Below are 18,721 nucleotides of genomic sequence, written 5' to 3' on the forward strand. Positions count from 1 at the left end.
ACCACATATGAGGAAGGCTCCAAACTTGGTTATTTCGTAACAAGAAGTGCCAGGTAGGCATGATGAGAGAAAAAAAAAACGAAAAGAAAGACGGGATTTGACCCTTTTGTGAGCTGCGTGTGTTGGATCTTTACGCTCACGGGGCCCGTAGACCCATCTAGCGTCGAGAACTGAAAACAGTCAAACAGCACAGCCGCGCGGTATTTCAAGCGTCCTCCGCGCAGTTACTGAGCAAGCCGTAAGCAGCAATATGAACAGACACTTTATGCTATTGGCCAGCCTCGATTCAGTCATAATCTGTTGTTGAGAGCTTGTTCTGACAGCGTCATGGACGAGGAGAGCTCCGCGCACCTGAGTGTACTATATGCCAAAAACGGAACGATGATGGAGCCGAGTTATTCATGCTTGCAGACAATGTTGTGTGAGGATATCGCTGCTAAGTTCCGATTTGTTAATCCTTCGCTGTTGTGGTATTTGAATTTCTGTATTTATACTCCCCGGCGTCTGACCTTAACATATTCTATGATGTCACTCAAGGCCAATTATGCGATTTATGTCGCACAGTGCAACTAGCCTGTTCGCAAGTAGTTTGCGCAGCTAATTTAAGACTAGTTTTCGGGCGTAATTCTTCAATGTCAGGAGCTGTGCGCGACCATGAACGTGGTATTACGTACATCTTTGTTCAAAAGTACAGAGCCCAAGCGGTCCACTTCTGGGCCATAGTGTGGGCTCGTTATGCCTAGCCACTGTTCCACATGATTTGAAGCTGAGAGGAATTCTCAGAAAAACATAAGACGGCCACGGGCTGCACGAGCTCTAGTCCGGGATTCGAAACACACCCCTTGGGCGCTTTACTTTTGTTGAAGGTTGGGAACCAAATGAATAAGTCAGCTTTGCCAGCGCGCGCCCTTCTCTTCCACAGCCCGCATGGACTTCTGAGTCTAGAAAGCGGGTCTTGGAGTAATGATGTCGCAGAGCAAAGAAAGAAGCCTATTCAGAATGTTTAGCTCCGTATTCTTGGTGCTGAGTTTCAGCAGCAGTTTCAGGGTCTTGGAGTAATGATGTCGCAGAGCAAAGAAAGAACCCTATTCAGAATGTTTAGCTCCGTACTCTTGGTGCCGAGTTTCAGCAGCTAAAGTCGACGCTGGCCGCTCTAAAAGAGAGCACGCATTGGCGATTTTGTCGGGCGAATATGTTTTGATTGGCTTCGCCGCACAGCTCACAAGCACTCGATTTATACCACTTCTTTGCATAACACAAATGTTTTGCGGAGAATGCTTCCGCCAAACCGAAGGTTTTGATCATGGCTCTCTTCTGGTAAACGCAAATTGTTTTACGCATTCTTTTCCTGCCGTTTGGCTATTTGAAACCAGCGCGACGTCTGTGCTGTCAAGCACACCAAGCGCACTGCCAGGCGCTTTGAACCATGGGAATGTGCGTGCACATTAAAACAAGGATCTATAAGCGAGCTCACAGTGGGTCGTTTGCCACGAGGAGGTTGGAGAACGGAGGAACACACTGATTTTCCGTATGGAATGAATACAGAAGTGTTGAACACTGTTGCAGATGGACATACTCAGCGCGATATGGTCACTACGGTTCGTTGGAGGTTCGTTATACCCCGATGTAGGAAAATACCACCGCATTAAAACGAGATATGAAATACACGGGCTTCTCTATTCCTTCTTTGGATCGCTACTCCTTCATTGTACCCGTTATTTCGTTAAGGACCGTTTAGTTATAGCAAGGTTCGACAGTACTCGTGACGAATCATCCGAAAATTTCACGGAACCAGGATTACATAAGAGATTCTTCGATGACAGGATTCAGCAGCGCACAATGGACGAGGACACAAGGAACGACGAGACGCATGAGCGCCGTATTACAACAGTTTATTTCGAAACTCCGCCCAGAATGTATTAGTATCTCAAGGCCAGCATCATGCATGCGCGACAAGCGGAACATTCAGAAGTTCCTTGTGGGTAAGTGGGACCGATAACTTTTTATATCATCGTATGCATTCGACGGCCGCACTTCAGACATACAAGGAAGATGCTCTGCGTAGTGGTTTCCAGCGTGAACGAAGCATCCTATCGGAACACCTGCATCTGTTGTGAGATGTCCCTTAAGTGATGATGTTTATGGCTGGCCCATTACGGTTGGCGGCTGGAAGTGCAGCAGTCATAGGCTGGGCACATGCTGGCAAGGAGCGCTTGTACAGCAGCATGAGCGAGTCAGAACAGTAGCTGTCCCCTTAAAGAGTTTCAGCTTCCCGCTACCTATACTGTTGCCGTTACACGTACCGCAGGCCGCTGGCAGCCGCGCGTGTATCGCGCACCCGGAATACTAGCTGGCTAAGCACAGGAACAGATGGCCACCAAGGGTGGGGCGATCTGCATGTGCACTGCTGGCTTCTGACAGTAGCCTACAATAGCAGCATGCGGTAACGCTATGCTAAAATATTCTAACGGCAAGCTTAAGCGTTCCGCTAAAAGCGCATGCGCACGGAACATGCTCTAAATGCTTGGTTGTGCTGCAGCTTTCCTATATATTTACACGCAAGTATAAGATAACGTGATTATGAAGATGCCCCAAACCACATTATTTTTTTTAATTTGCGGACATTTATTTACAAAACCATAGCAGACAGGCCGGTCTGGTCTGTTCAGGTGGACTGTACAGCTGGGCAGACATTAGTTACATGACAGAGCTCAATTAAAACACGATTTGTTAGCTAAAATTAACTAATCTACTTGTGAATTTGTGGATTTTAGGGCGCAAGATTATATTGTGAAATTGAAGGCCGTCAACATCGATGGCAAGCACAGTTTTTATCATTGCTGAATCGGCATTATGGTTCGAAATTACGAACGCGAAAAGTGCATTCTTGAAAGCTGAGTTGGCTTTCCCGTGTTGCACATTTGTAAAAGTATGTCTGACTGTCATTAAAATAAAAATATGGAAAAAATAAAAAACTCACCCGTTATATATACGCCATGTTTACATCGTCCATGCGCTAAAATAAGCTCTAGACATTCACGCTCGAAGAAAGGACCGAAGGACACAAGAACTGTTGCGCATATAACCCAGGAAGTCTATACAGGGAAAGTCTGGATTCAGGAGACGGTTTCGCTGGAGTTCAATGAGCGCAGCTCTAAGAAATCTGCAAACAAGTTTCCGGCTGTGCTGAGCGAGCTCTGCGGTGATCACTATTTCGTCTTTTCGACCGATTGCTGCGCTGAAAGACGTCCAAGTTGGTCAATTCCTCCGGTCGTGTTAAACACACGTGCTCATCGGTCTTTGTTTCCTCTTTATTGTTTGACGTCGGTCGTAAAGCCTATAACTTTATCTAGCAGAACAACTAGCCATATACATCCCTCCGTTTTAATGCGAAAGCATTGCTAGTTCCATCACGAGAAAAGCCGGCGGCGTCTGTGTGCTCGCAGGTAGTACAGATAATCCCAGCCATGGCAAGAAAAACGGTTGATCTTATCAAGCGGCCGTATGACGCACACAGCAAGCCTAGCACCGCCACTTGTCTACACATGTCTGGCCACTGGCCGACCTCCATGTGGCGTCGGTATTCCCGACATTCGCGCCAAATTTGTGACGCAAACGTTTGTATTACAATATTATTGGTGCTATAGCTTCATTATAGAGCTTCATACAGCTTCATTAGAGACAATGTCATTGAAAATGTATCATCAAATAAATATCTAGGTGTACATTTATCTTCCGACCTTACTTGGAATATTCACATTGAGCACATGATTAACAAGGCCGCTGAAACATTAGGATTCTTGAAGCACACCCTGTGTCAAGCCAGTCAACAAACATAACTTGTAGTCTATACATCTCAATTCGAATATGCATCCATCATCTGGCACCCTCATCAAGCTTACTTAGCATACTCTATTGAATCATTTCGGAGTAAAGCAGCCAGGTTTATTGCCAACGATTATTCCCACCTTACTAGCGTAAGTAGCTTCAAGCAACGGTTTAGCTTATTGCCCCTACAAACTAGAAGACAAAATGCCCGCTTATCTTTCATGCATAAACTATATCATGGTTCATCAGACTTACGAGAAACGTGTCTTCGCCCTGCTTCCCATATATCTTTTTTTAGATCATAAATATAAAATTAGCCCCATATTTGCGCGCACAGATTTGTTTAAATATTCCCCTCAGATACTTGTCATCACTCAATAAAACAGTTTGCCTGCAGATGCCGCCGCCATACTTAACCACAGGTCCTTCCTCAAAGCATTGGACGGAAAAGAATGTTAAGCTGACTTGGTTGGTTGGTTGTTAATACTTTACGGAGTTTCTCGCATGATGTAGAGGGCCGTATTCCCTGTTGTATAGCGTCCCCTTCTCGGCATTATACTGCACATAGTTCAATTGTTTAGAGTGTGTAACATTTTCGAATGCCATATAACTGTTGTGCAAATAATATAGCTTTCTGAAAATTCTTTTACTTAGTTCTTGCATTTTTGCTGGTGAACCACTCTGTATACTTTGTGCAGTGCGATTTTTACTTACGTGAATTTTGTAATCAACATTCTTGAACTGACTCCACCACCTATGTAGTGCTCGAAAGGACCCTTAGGGTCCTTTCGAGCACTACATGTGCCAGTCATGTTGGAGGTTAGCTTACGACAGGGATTCAAACCGACGCCATATGCACCTTCATCTGTATGCCTTCTCAGACTTTCTTATCAGAACTGTGATGCAGCCGTCTGCCGTACAGCGTTTTGGGTGGTGTCATACGCGCGTGCGCGTATGAGTAGTTTCTGTGTGGGGGTGGATGTCAGCGCATCCAGGAACAGTAACAATATCGCATTCCCACACGTAATCAGTTTTAAAGGTCTTTTCCGAATTTTTTATGCTTGAAGTTCTCTCCTGAAGCGAGACTTGCGCAGCTTGAAGAAATAGGTAATCCGGAAAGAACATTCATGTCTGTAGCCGGTTTTAGAGCTTTATGTCAAAAGCATACACAACATAGAGTTCTTTTCAAATACCACTGCGTACAGGAGAAAAGAAATAACTAATCCATAAACGTTAACTGCTGGTCAAAAGGCGAATTTGCGTCTACAAACGGACATTTGGTACACACTTCCTGACGCTTTGGTGAACGTCAAGTGACATGTCCTGTGTCGCTACATTAGACCTAACAAGGTATCGCTTTACACGAAATTACGCTGGCGGGTTGTCCCGCAACTCTTCATACACCCAAGCCTTACTTTAACCATCGCTTAACCGCTGCACCACTGTGCCAAGAGAGGTATGAGGGCTACCACCGGTCTATGAATGCAAAGAATAGAATGACCAATTCTGCATATATGGACATGAAGGTATAACCTGGGCGAAGTGACACGCAAAGAGGACCCCAGGCCACCGAAAGGTGCTATCGTGTCATGCACTCAAGGCGTAGCTAGTCATACCATCAAGGTGGAGCTAAAGTGTTCCTTCGTGCTTTTTTAGCCTTCCCAACTTTCCTGTCGAGAACTGCGTCATCTTAGCTTAGTAAATTGTGATATGTAGAGAAAAATTGCAAATTGGTTTTTGCGGATAGGAAATGGCGCAGTAACTGTCACACATATCCCGGCGGACACCCGAACCGCGCCGTGAGGGAAGGGATAAATGAGGGAGTGAAAGAAGAAAGGAAGCAAGAGGTGCCGTAGCGGAGGGCTCCGGAATAATCTCGACCACCTGGGGATCTTTAACTTGCACCGACATCGCACAGCACACGGGCGCCTTTGCGTTTTGCCTCCATCGAAACTCTGCCGCCGCGGTCGGGTTCGAACCTGGGTACTCCGGATCAGTAGCCGAGCGCCTTAACCACTGAGCCACCGCGGCGGGTATATGTGGGAAAGCCCGCTTGCAGATTGTCGCGTGAGGTTTGTCGGCGTCAACACGCAGAAAAAAAAAAAAGTTTACATAACTGAACGGCATTCGCTAGAGAAAAGTGCAGTGATCTTTCTCATGGTGCTGTTGTGTGCAACGAAATGCTTGAGACATGACGTAAGCAGACAGGACCATTGAATTGGGGTTTATTGCAAGATTTTTTTTCGCTAGCGCTTTTTAATGACACATATTTAAAAGATTCAGCGACACAAAAAAAATAATCAAAAATTTTCTCACAGAAATAAGAAAACAGCATTTTAAACCACGTGCTTAAGAGGAATTGGGGCGAGGTTTGCGATTAATGAGTTCGTACTTACGTTAGCGCTCACGTTGTGTGATTCAGCCGCCGCGGTGGCCGATTTTTCATTGGGATGTCCTCCAACGAACCCTGAAAAAAGATTTTCCCCTGCATCCATACGGCTTCAGGTTTTTGCCGATCACAAACGAAGGAGGAGTGCCATATGATTTAATCATGCTCTTGGGCCTCCACAGCCTTTGGAGGACACGAATGCAAGTGCGACATGCCGATGTTAATGTCCGTTCGGTGCGAGAAAACTTTATTGAAAGTGCTGTGAGCCTGAGAGAAGTGTATCGTGCGCAAGCTGAACCGCCCGAATGGACCTTTGTTCTGGACGACTTAGTTGTCTTGAGAAGATTTTAACCTCTCCCGTGTCAGCCAAGTAGGCTGCTGCTGTTTTTATCATTTCTACTTTTGTTTTAGCATGTAAGAATCGGCAATAAAGAAAAAAAAAAGCCGCGGTGGCTGAGTGGTTATGGCGCTCGGCTTCTGGCCGGAAAGACGCGGGTTCGATCCCGGCCGCGGCGGTCGAATTTCGATGGAGGCGAAATTCTAGAGGCCCGTGTACTGTGCGATGTCAGTGCACGTTAAAGAACCCCAGGTGGTCGAAATTATCTGGAGGCCTTCACTACGGCGTCCCTCATGCCTGAGGCGCTTTGGGACGTTAAACCCCCATAAAACCGAACCAAACCAAAACCAAACGTTGCGTGATTCTCTTCAGCACTACAATTACTCCGTAATAAATATGCGAGGCGAATATTTTAACTTCAAGAATTTTTTTAGTTAGCGGTTACTACACTGAAGAAAGGCAAAAAGGCTGGTACGTATATTTAGAAAGTTATTGGTTTAGCAATAAAAATAGGAAGTTGGAGATTATGTGAACGCCTGAAACGGTCAAAATGGGCACATAAATTAACAAGCGTAAAAGAAATCAAAACAAAATTGAAAATCTTTTCCCCCGCAAATGCAGCAGAGCCTATTAAAATTTCGTTGCTTCGCATGATCATCTTTTCTAGCCAAGCTTCTTAATCTTCGTAGCTGACAACGTAATTTTTCATTAGAAATAAAAGTGGCAAAATGCATTTTGCGGGTGTACTTCTGGCAGGAAGTGATTTTGTATTGCGAACCAGAACGAAAATTTGATATTTGTACAGTCTGCATCATATACGATGCTCTGGGAATTGAAGTTTGAAAGACGTGCTGCACGAAGCTACTTCGGTTTGGTTTAGTTTATGAAAGTTTAACGTCCTAAAGCGACTCAGGCTATGAGGGCGCAATAGTGAAGGGCTCCGGAAATTTTGAAAACCTGGGGTTCTTTAACGTGCATTAAAAACGTTTAGTACATGGTCCTTTGGCATTTCGCCTCCATTAAAATGCGCCCGTGCGGCCGGGATCGAACCCGCGTCTTCCGGGTCAGCAGCCGAGCGCCATAACCACTGAGCCACCGCGGCGCCATGGACGAGGCTTTTGAATATGTACGCACGATTTCTAATAATTTTCGTCAAGTAATGCTTTTATTCCCCAATTCCTGTTTGTGGTTTCGAAAATTCAAACTTGTCACACACAGATAGCTGCAATAAAACAGTGCTTTTTGCTTTTTGCGTCTTTCTTTTCCACTTGCAATGCGCAGCAGCTGAATCGGACGACACGCGCATCGCACTTAATTATAACGAAGTAGTCGGACCCAACTATTGAACGGCTTCCACAACCGCTGTGGCCTGCACGATGAACTATCACGAAATCGTAACAAAAGGGAGTATACCCGCGGGATCAAAAGGCTCGTGCATTAAAAAGAGCTGAACTTACAACCGTGCTTTATCGAAACATACATTTGCCGCACAGAACATCCGACGCATGCGCATCTTCAACTACTCCCATGACACGCGGATTGATGCAAGCTTTTGTCACCCTTATCTGCCCTCTAGGTAGGCACGTTTCTTGTTCGTTGGGCACGGCGACGTGTCACAGTTATCTCTCCGAGTGCTAATATTAAAGGCTTCCGATATTTTAACTGGCCCTAGAGCTAGCTCTTTCGCACCTCGTGAGCGATCAGTTAAGCAATTCAGAATTCGGGAATATCTGTTCGAAAGGCTACGTTACAATATCAATGTATTCAAGAAGCAAAGAGCATCAGGCTTAGTCACGGATACATTCAGCCACGAATTCACTGCAGCAAGTGACGGAGCGAGCATATGTCCGGAACTGTTTACGCACAGCTGCTTATTAACACAAGTGCACGAAAAAGAAAAATGCATGCTTCACTGAAAACAAACAACGTGTTATTTTTGCTCTCGTCTTCGGTGCCCCAAAGAGCGCTCGCTATAAATGTAGTCCGAAGCAAAACGGGGCCAGGCTCAAGAGGTAGCAGCACATGCAATAACCTATGCGCTGCCTGCGGACTTATCGAACCAACCAAATAGCCCTCAAGTCTATCTTAGCTCTCGCATGAAATCCTGTCCGCAGCGCCTACACGGGACGTCGAGGTGCACGGAACTAACCCAAATGCGGTTGGGTTACCATTATTTGCCTTCGCCATTATTTGCCAGCGAAAACGAAGTCGCTACTCAAGAACAGGTAATTGGCCCAATATTCGAAAAAGATGGTTTCGCACTGGTCCTTTGTAGGACCAGCTTTGTCCAATACAATTCCAATACAGAAAGACTAGTACACAATTCCGGGAGATGAGAGTAAATAAAGCGACATTTTGAGCGCCTTCTGGTTCTTTTATTTAAGTACCACAGAAGGTCGGACGAGACATGAAATGACAATGAAACGAGACATGGTGGTGACAGTGGGTCATTGGTGGCTCCAGATTCCAGCCACAACATCATACACAAGAATGTGCAAAAAACGCATACAAGCTTCAAAGACTAAAATGGGATGAAAGTGAACTGCACTTCTCGAAAAGTTGAGATCACGAGTAGCGACACGCAGGGGTGGATTTAAGGCATTTTTCGGACAGGGCGATAAAAGGAAATGATGTGATGGATGGTGGTGTTGCTGGAGTACAGAAATATAGGACACTGCGCCCCGCAGCAGGAAAATCCCAGAGGAAAAGACATTTTTGGTATACTATCGCGTCACATGAGATTAAACAAAGGCGTGTCCGCCGCAAAGCACACATTAATGTGACGATGGAGGCGTGCTGCCTTTACAAGTGGCCCTTTCTTCCGCAAACCGGCGTGGTAACCACGGGACACTCCATTTACGGCAGCAAACAGTATCTGCGGGTGACCGCCTGCAGTGTGGCCACAGCGTGACAACGCGCCGACAACCAGGAAGAGGCAGAGCGTACGCATAACAGGTCAAGCGACGCAAGAATAATCAATATTATCTTACGCAGCCTTGCGTTTCAGTCGTACTGAATGGGCGGAATTGCGAAGGCCACAAGCAGCGGCGAATTGCCACTCGTAGAAGGGTTCAACGTGTCCGAGATGTGCGAAAGTGAAAACAAAAAAAAAAACATTAGCTACTGGTAAAATTACGCTCCCCTGTCACCCCCCGTGACCAGATGATTGTCTAAAACATGTCCGTGCACTGAAACGCATCGTCACTTCAGTTGCGGCGGAGAACTGCTTTCCGCGGCTTATGGTTTAGGCTTCTTGTAGGCGCGGAAGTAGAAGGCGAGAAACCACACCAAGAAGAGAACAGCCTCGGCAGCTTCCAGCCAGACGAACAGGCGCACGTAGTTGCCCTTGGCGAGCGCCATGCCCATGGCATGCACGAAGAGGACGACAAACTGCGATATCTGCAACTTGGTCAGGTACTTCTTCCACCACAGGTAGCGCGCGAAGGCCGGTCCCAGTGCAGCCAGGAAGTAGTACGTGTACATGAAGACGTGCACGAAGGAGTTCATACACTTGATCAACATCGAGTGAGACTGGGAGCCGTAGGTCACCTCCAGCCACATGTTCCACGCCACAATGACGTGGTGCACGACGTGCAGCGCACTGACCTGGTCGTTCTTTTTGCGAAGCACGAAGAACACGGTGTCGGCAAGCTCGAAGATCTTGAGCACGTAAAGCCACCACGAGAGGCGCACGATCTCGAGGTTGGCGGGCGTGTCACGCAGGTCGAGGTCCTGGAGGAAAGTGTAGCCGAGGTCCCAGTAGCCGAGCTTGGTGAAACGGCAGACGAAGAAGGCGCTGCAGAGCGCGGCCACGAGGTTGTAGACCAGGATGCAGGACCTCAGGTTGAAAGGCTTGCGGTGGGCCATGTAGCGGGGACCGCCTATCTTCACGAAGTACACGTAGCTAACCGTGATGAGCGCCACGGCCAGTGGGCTGCCGGTGAGCGTCCAGCCCTCGGTCCTTGGGTCCCGATAGGGCAGCCAGGAGAGGGACGCATTGTACGTGAAGGGACTCGTTATCGATGCCATGTTCACAGCAGCAGCAGACGATGTCAAAAAGCACACAAGGCACTGCGCACCGAGCTTTTCTAGTAGTGTCTGGCACGTGAAAATGATCCTCCTCCCTCACAGCAGCTTCTTTCTCGCTTGCATCATGGCCTCGCGACCGAATTGATACCGAGACGGAACGATAAGTGCAAGCGCACGCGTTGACGCAGCCCCGGTATTGCGGCGTTGAAATATAAAAGGAGGGGTGGCGAGGGCACTCGTGTGACGTCGTCAAAACGAGCCATAGCGCGGCAGCTACTGCTTTTGTTTATTGCGATTTGTTCCCCCTGTCTTCTTTCTTGCTTGCTTATTGCAGAGTAGGGTGAGGGGTTTAGGAAAGGGTACCGCGTACGGGGCTTCCGCAACAGCTGCGCTGGGAGACAACGCGGAACTGTGGGTAGCCCGTGACGCGCAGCAAAAAGCCACAAAAGCGCAAGTTATCAGAACCTTGTCGGGCACGCAAGGTGAAAGTGGAGGGAGCGCCGGAGGGCCTAGCACGAAGACGATTTCAGCGCCGATTCGGGCGCAGCTCGTTGCAGGAAAACATTTGCGGTTGGCTGCGCGATACTTGCGCGCCGAAGCACTGCCTCAGCCTTGAAGTCTTTAGAGTCGCCTGTAATACATATGGTGCTGAATTTCTTACGTATTTCCTACAAAACCGGTCCGCAATGTTTTATCTATGACAAGAAATGCTAATACCGCCTCTTTTTTACCAAACGAGAACCCCCCATGGGCAAAACTGCAATAATGTACTTATAATGGCATGGTTGCGAACACCGTATCCAGTTTTCTTTTCCTTGTGTGTCTCCGCGACACTTATTAACACAGTGCAATGGAACGAAAACGAGAAGAAACACGAAAGGCAGGACGGCCGCTTGGATAGGACGGGCTTGAGCCCAACCGCCTAGACGACGGCGTGGAATTCGTGGACCCGAGCGATGTATCAGCTCCCACCCTGTGTTTCGTGTTTTTTCTACCTTGTCCTCGTTCAGATGCGCTGTGTTCATCTGTTTCGTAGAAAGTATGAACCAACTAGCCCACACCAGTCATCTTGTGTGTTTTCTTACAGAAAAATAGGGGAGCCAGTGTTTTTGGCGAAGGAAAGAAAAAGCAGCAAGTCAGGCCCAGGCCAGAGAGCTGCTAATGAAATAAGCAAGACGTATATGGCTAGTTTTGGTACAAATGCATGAGGGAAGCCAAATGATGGTTATTAGGTAGTGAAGGAGTGTTTATGGATGAGGGGGGGGGGGGGGGGCGAGCAGAAAGCGCGGCGTATACAAACAAAAGTTATCGGTTGCTGTTGCTGCGACCGAGCTTATTGCGGGGAGTGACCAAATCGGGCTGATAAAGGTGTAGTGGCGTTTGTTATCGACAGCAATCGAGGACAACTTGGAAAGAATCGGTGGAATTTCTCGGTGCGGGAAGAGAAGTAGCTGAGACACTTCAAGGCCAATTCTATGTCTCGAGACCGCAGCCTTTCTTGGATGAAAGTGAGATACTAAAACTTCAAAGGGAATTGTCGAATCAAGTAGTGTAGGCACCCCGTATCGTACCAGTTCTTCATGGTTACTGAACTGATCTATTGTTGGTCATCCTAGAACTTTTTGTAGGATGACAATTCTTAAAGCGTGAACACGCAGGTGGGCCCAGAACAACAAAATCCTTAAGCACCGCACCAGTTAAAAACACTTCGTTGTTCAGACGCCGACCACACTTGGCAGTGACAGTCTTCGTGCTGTTGTGGTAGTCTAGCACTCGCCTCACTCTTGAAAGCACTGTGCGCCCGTAATTCGCGCACGTGAAGTGTCCGTACTGGTTAAAGCTCTCAAGCGCTCATTCTTTACTAAGGGTAACCATCTGCAATCAATGGCTGCTGCAGACAGCAAAAAAAAAATAGAGAAGTAAATGAAGTAAGCGTTTAAAGGGAAGGAACACGCCACATGCCCACTCTGAGGCCCCTCTTTCTCTCTCTCTCTTTCTCTGCGTACCTCTGTTCACACCTGTAAGCAGCGATGGGGGGAAATGAATGAGGCGGCTAAAATGAGCACGAGTACCGCACACGTGATCACTCTGATGCCATTTTCTGCTTCATACTTCCGTTCAGCCTGGTAAATAAACATAAGGGACCTGTTTTTGGGATGTTCGAACAACCTATTTAGAGAAGGAATGCTTCCTGGTTCGACGGAGGAGTGTCTGTCACGGCCATGTGATCAGCGTCGTTGCAGCACACTCGCCCTTAATGGGCACACTGTGGCTCACCATCGGCGGGCTTGCAGCTTGTACTGATTTGAAGCGTTGTTTGCTTCTTTCGTTGCGTCACTGATGCGTGTTTTCCTCCTGACTGCGCTCAGGCCTGGTTTTTCCTTTTCAAATGTGAATTTTGAGGGAGTTCGTGTGGAACCAACAGGAAGCCAAGATAAAACCAATGTATATGGATTCACTCAACAGCCGCAAAAGAAAAAAATCGGTTGCGCTTCACCAAACACAGTACGGTGGACAATTTCTTTTGGTTTTCATTTGTGGTGTTACAGAGCATACAAATAGTAAATATAAGCTTATAGGCGCATTAGTTGGGAAGTAGAAATGGGCTCCTTTTAGAAAGTATTTGAAAAGGCAAACGCTCTAATGCATTGCAGATTTCGAAATATTGAGGATAATTTACCATATAAACCATAAGTTACGCGAAAATGGCTCAGGATGTGATGGCTATATGTACTTAGTGCAACATTACAATGTCCTGTAGTAGCACCTTATTCCTTTTGACTGTTTAAAGTCAGCAGGTCTCTCCAATAGACGGAAAATCTGTTTCATGCAGATGTAATTTTGCCCTGCGCGTAGTCAGGCGGCGCTCCGTAGGAAATAGCGTGGTTGCCCAATTGGAGATATTGCTGGGCTATCTTAGATACCAATGCAGGCTGGGAGGCTCCAAATTGTCGCCAAACTTCGTTCATCGTCACCAGGCACTTAGGGCAGTTGTTTAGTTAAGCAGGTTTCTGCACTGCTTGTAAGTGCACTCGAAACCGTGCATTAACGTAACGCAAAGGTGGCATGCTCTGGCCACCTGGATGGTTAGCGGAAGTTCCAGCGCTGTTGTCAACGTGCAAGCCGCGTAATGTTGCGCCCTCTCGCTCAACCTAGCACAGTAACCCATCGATAACATGGCTATCCACATTCTAGAAATCAACGTCCAATTGCGTTTTTCTCTAACGGTTCCATCATATAATTACCGTTACTTTTTTATTATTGGCGATAGCAGTTCCTTCAGCAAGTACCGACATGAGCGGCAAGTAGCGGCCATTTGTCATTTATTTAAAGGTAAATCGAATGCGCAGGCTGAAAAAAAAGCCAAGATGCCAAGCCAAGCAAGTGCTCTCACATCACTGCGGCAATCATGCAGGTGTTGATGCTGCAATGTTTCGACGCGTAACTTTTCTATTTAGTGTTCTTTTTCTGATTTTTTTTCGGGTTGCCTGAGAACGGCGGAAGCATTTTGCACGGCAAAAGCATGCGCGCCGGTAAATAAGAAGCACAAGAAGCAAGCTTCGTTCCGGTGCACAATGTCAACACTAAAGTGGACTTGCCCGCAATTTACGCGCGGGGCGCAGTAAACCTGTTTTATACTTTTTCTTGTACGTTAGAGAAACCAGTCGACCGGCCCATGCACTTTCACTGTCGTTGTTCCTTCCGTCACAACAGCAACAAAAGCTTGAAGAGAAAGCATTCGGCTGTCAGCCATTCTGTTATAGTCTCGTGGGAAAAACTGTTCCATGTTCTGTAATGCGAAGGTTGTACGCGCGTGTGTTGTTTATATGACGCACGTATCCAAGGGTGCCCACACATCTTCCCCCTCCCGTATTCTCGAAAGCAAGCCTACTCCGTCCGTCAAACCCCCTGGAAGTAGTCTCGTTGGGTTTGCACCGAGCAGCACCCCCTGCCGGTTTAAAACAGTAGAGGGTTTTAGCCCCACCGTACGAAAAAGATGGCAACAACTACCGTACGGCAAATGCAGCTAGGCGAGCCTGGCAACGGCAGCAATGGCAACGCGTTGCCGTATTTATCGGATGGCTGTCCGGCTACGCTAAAACTGTCTATTAACTCTGGCTCTTTTGTGGGTGCTGACAGCATCACATTTACGAGAGGTTCCAGCAATGAAGTGTTTACGCCCCTGAAAATTGCATCGACAGTCGGTTGTTCCGCCGTGAAAGGAATGCTTGCACACATTTTTTTTTTTTTTACCATAGCCGATGTTCAACTTGATTAGTTGAGTGAGCCAAATAATTTCAACATGAATTTGACATAAAGATAATTAAGAATTGGTGTTCAGAATGGTCAACTCAAGCACAGTGGCCATATTTCTGTTAAATTGAACACTGGATCAACATTCGATCAGCATAAGCCCTTCTTAGTCGCAACACAAATTCAGCATGACATGCATGTTAAGTCTGCTCAGAATTCAAACACTCCCTCAACAAGATTTTTTCAAAAATTCTTCACGTCGCAGCGAAGCCGAATGGTGGTAATCGCCGATGAGCCTTTCATTCTTGATTTATAAAGTAGAAATAACCTATAGGCGTGTACTTCGTTTAGTTCATTCGATTTCTAAATTTCTAACCTCAAAGCATTCGACTTGGAGCTGACGCCGATCGCTTTCAAGGCAATGGCGACTTCCGACACGTAGCCTTTCGGAGGATAACGTAAGTACACCGATCATGTGAAATTCAGAAGACTGGGAAATCGAGAACAAAACGCAATAAAGTCTTAAGGGGCTTCGTTTTTATTTTTGTTGGGCATAAAATGCGTGAAATCAGAGCGAACAAGGGCCGATCAAAGAGGCAAACAGCTATGCTATTAGTCTCGGCTTTTCACTCTTTTTTTCGGTCTATCGCAGACATGTATGTACCTGTTGGTCAGACTTGGCACTTCCTTGTTTTTTACTGTTTTTTATTTAGTGTTCCTTTGGAAACGACCATGCATTGCTTAAAACATGCGCTGCCGAAGACCATCGGCTATTTTCAGGCTACTTGAATGCAACGAAAACTGCTAGGCTAGAAACCTGGAGTGCCTTTCCACGAAACCTGTTCCTTCGGGATTTTAATGGCAGAGCTCTTGGGAGTAGCACTCTATGCGAAGCCGCTGTCTGCAAATTTTTATTTTTTTATCGCCAACCTTGACGTTCCTATCGAACAAAAATTCTTAGTACTTACTTTCAAGCGAAATTAATGCATGCCCACAAAGGTAATGTTTGTGCTCAAGAATCACAAAGAAACTTCACTAACCTTATGATCATTCGTAATGGCGAAGGAATGTTAGACAGGTAGCGTAATTAAGCTCATACTAGCACATTATTTGTTCGCATTGCTATTTGTGATGTCTAATAGAGGCAAGGAACATAGCTTAAAGCGGATGACTAACAAAAATGAAATCGGACGTCACAAAATTTAATTGGTTCATTCAAACCACTTCTGCGCTAGACGGCGGGAGCTATACTGAAATGTTATACAGATGTTTTGCGCGGTCTCATGGAAAAATTAGAGCACTCAGGACAACGGACAAGGAAGTGCAAACAACGCAAGCGCTTGTGCTGTTTGTTCTTCGTTGTCCGTTGCCCTGAGTAAGCTATTTTTTCCATTATGCTATACCAACTAGCTCGAATGTCGATTCTAGTTCTGTTTTGGACGGTACATGAGCAATCAAATAAAACTGTTGTAGTAAAAAAAAAATACCCCCAATAGACCGGACCATTGTTACGACATTGGGTTATGCCATATAAGGGAAAAAATGTGGCAGAAGTGCAGCACGGAAACTGACATTGTTAAGCAGAAAAAAGGAATCCGTGCGTTGCGAAATGCAGAAACAGCTAAAATACTTTACAGAAAATAAATTATTGAATGCACCTACTTGCACCAAACAAGAACTGTTGGATAAAAACTTGGGATACGGAACACGAATTCATCGGGAGATACAACGGTGGCAGCGTTTATGGGGCGGTAAAAAGCTTTCCGCAAGAAAAAGCACGAATGTGCGATAAATACCAAGAAACATTAATCGCCTATACAGAGGAGACACAGGGCAGACCCACGAACAATGTTTGGAAAGACATGTTTGAAGAGATTTATGGAACATACTACGCAGAAGGAAACTGATTAAGCCATCCGGATTTGATATTTGCCTACGTGATCTGCACTATAACTTTGATGAGATGAAAGGCGTACTTTTAATAGTATAATAATACAGACACCAAGCAATGTCAATTTCAACTGTTAGGTGTATTTAAAGATCGAAAAAAACGTAAATAAAAGGAGAGGAAAATTAGTGACCCGCACCTCACTATTTTACATAATAGCACAGGTTATTAGTTTCGTTTTACTATAAAGGAAGCTTTCAGGGAATCATATACGAGACGGGATGACATAAAAATGATAGTTAAGGCTTTGAGTATGACAAGTCACAGCCGTCGCAAATTACGATGGGCAGGTGAAGGCAGCAACCTCCTAATGAAGACAATCCTAGTCGATAGCTATGCGGGGGGAAAAAATGAGGCAGCAGACTTAGTGACCATGGTAAGCGGTCGAGAAATACTATGAAAAGGATGACCAGTGGGATGAGATATGCTTCATGGTGGAGATATGTAAGGGGAATGATTGAGAAAACGGTGAAATACCTTACGAAGCAGGCAAGGACTGGCATGCAGTGAGAAGTGCCACAGTTTAAGCGTTTCGTAATGGACAGAAGTTGGCGCCTGTGATGCTATTGCCTTGAGAAAAGTGCGCGATATAAAACGTTTAGCAACTTGAGTTTGCGAAAACTGCACCTGTTCAGTTTCGTCGTAACTTTGTTTATAGATGTATAATACGTTGCCTACAGCAGAGCATAATATGTTGTTAAAAACGTCGAGCAATCTGTCTCCGTGCTCTTAGTTCCATCAATTTTTAAATTGATCTTCCCACTTACTATGGAGAGTTAGAATTGATAACTTTAAAGGTCTTAATAAAATTTTACATCTCTGTGAAGCACGCAATGGCCCGATACCTTAAGACATTTTTTTTCCGACCTTCGCCACTTGCTTCTCGAATTGAAAGTTTTTCTGCGTGACGATAACACGGAGTGCAAATTTTTTCAAGGTGATATATCTAAGGGTTGTACCTCGCCTTTAACAAAATTAAACGTTCCTAAATAATCAAAACAGATGTAAGCTTACCGGCTTAGCCCATTAATTAGCATAAGCTGATTGGCATTATCGGCCGACAGGTCTGCAGTGGCAGGCCCATTTTGACGTTTCGCAGGCGACTGCTCGGTTGGGCATCAGACAGGCCTGTTTCGGCGTCTCTACATTCACGTGCATAGTCGGCCTTCTTCAGCCTGCGGTCTTCGGTTCGATCGCATTCCCGGCCCACATAGCAACTCCAGGACCCACCTACACAAAAAATATTAGGCAGTCTTACTCCCAATGTTGTCTAATTTGCAGTCTAAACACTACTTTGGTTTTGAGGAAAGGAAAAGCGCATAACTAGCTCACTGGGTAAGTAGACACCTCAGTAGCGCTGTGAAGTAGAGGTGGTGTCCATCTCCTGCGACTACTACTAACTCGGACAGCTCCATACCCCATACTACTAGATGCACCGTACTCAGATCAATTCCCCTCCTCATGCAAACATTGCGGCAAACCAGGAGACTTTCTACACACCTTGCTCACATGCCCCATCTTCCCTCATCCCCCATCACCGACCATGGCGGAGTCTTAAGGTACGGACACACTGGCGGCAAGACGCGCGCGGCACGCCGCCGGCGGCGCGCCGCGTGCCGCGAAACCTGCCGCGGAGGCGGTTTGGTCTGCCGCGCAGAGGATGGGTCGAGGAGCCATTTTCGGCGGCTTGCCGCGTGCCGCGAACCAATGAGAAACGTCCAGGCTTTCTCCTAGCGCCACCTCTTGGCTACTGCCAAAGTTAACTTCCAGCGGCGGCGGCAGAACCACGATCGACGACCAAGCGCTCCGAGCCAGCCGCGACAAACAGCGCTAGTGCTTTCTTCTCGTCCCGGGTTCGAACCCGACCGCGGCGGCTGCGTTTTTATGGAGGAAAAACGCTAAGGCGCCCGTGTGCTGTGCGATGTCAGTGCACGTT

The 18,721-nt window shown here is 46.5% G+C and overlaps 1 pseudogene; it reads right to left on the bottom strand.

Annotated features, from left to right (window-relative positions):
• Positions 1 to 8,024: 8,024 nt before the first annotated feature.
• LOC144129244 (very long chain fatty acid elongase AAEL008004 pseudogene) lies at positions 8,025 to 10,735 on the bottom strand (annotated as a pseudogene).
• Positions 10,736 to 18,721: the final 7,986 nt, after the last annotated feature.

Source organism: Amblyomma americanum, chromosome 4 (genome assembly GCF_052857255.1).
Source record: "Amblyomma americanum isolate KBUSLIRL-KWMA chromosome 4, ASM5285725v1, whole genome shotgun sequence".
Taxonomy (NCBI): domain Eukaryota; kingdom Metazoa; phylum Arthropoda; class Arachnida; order Ixodida; family Ixodidae; genus Amblyomma; species Amblyomma americanum.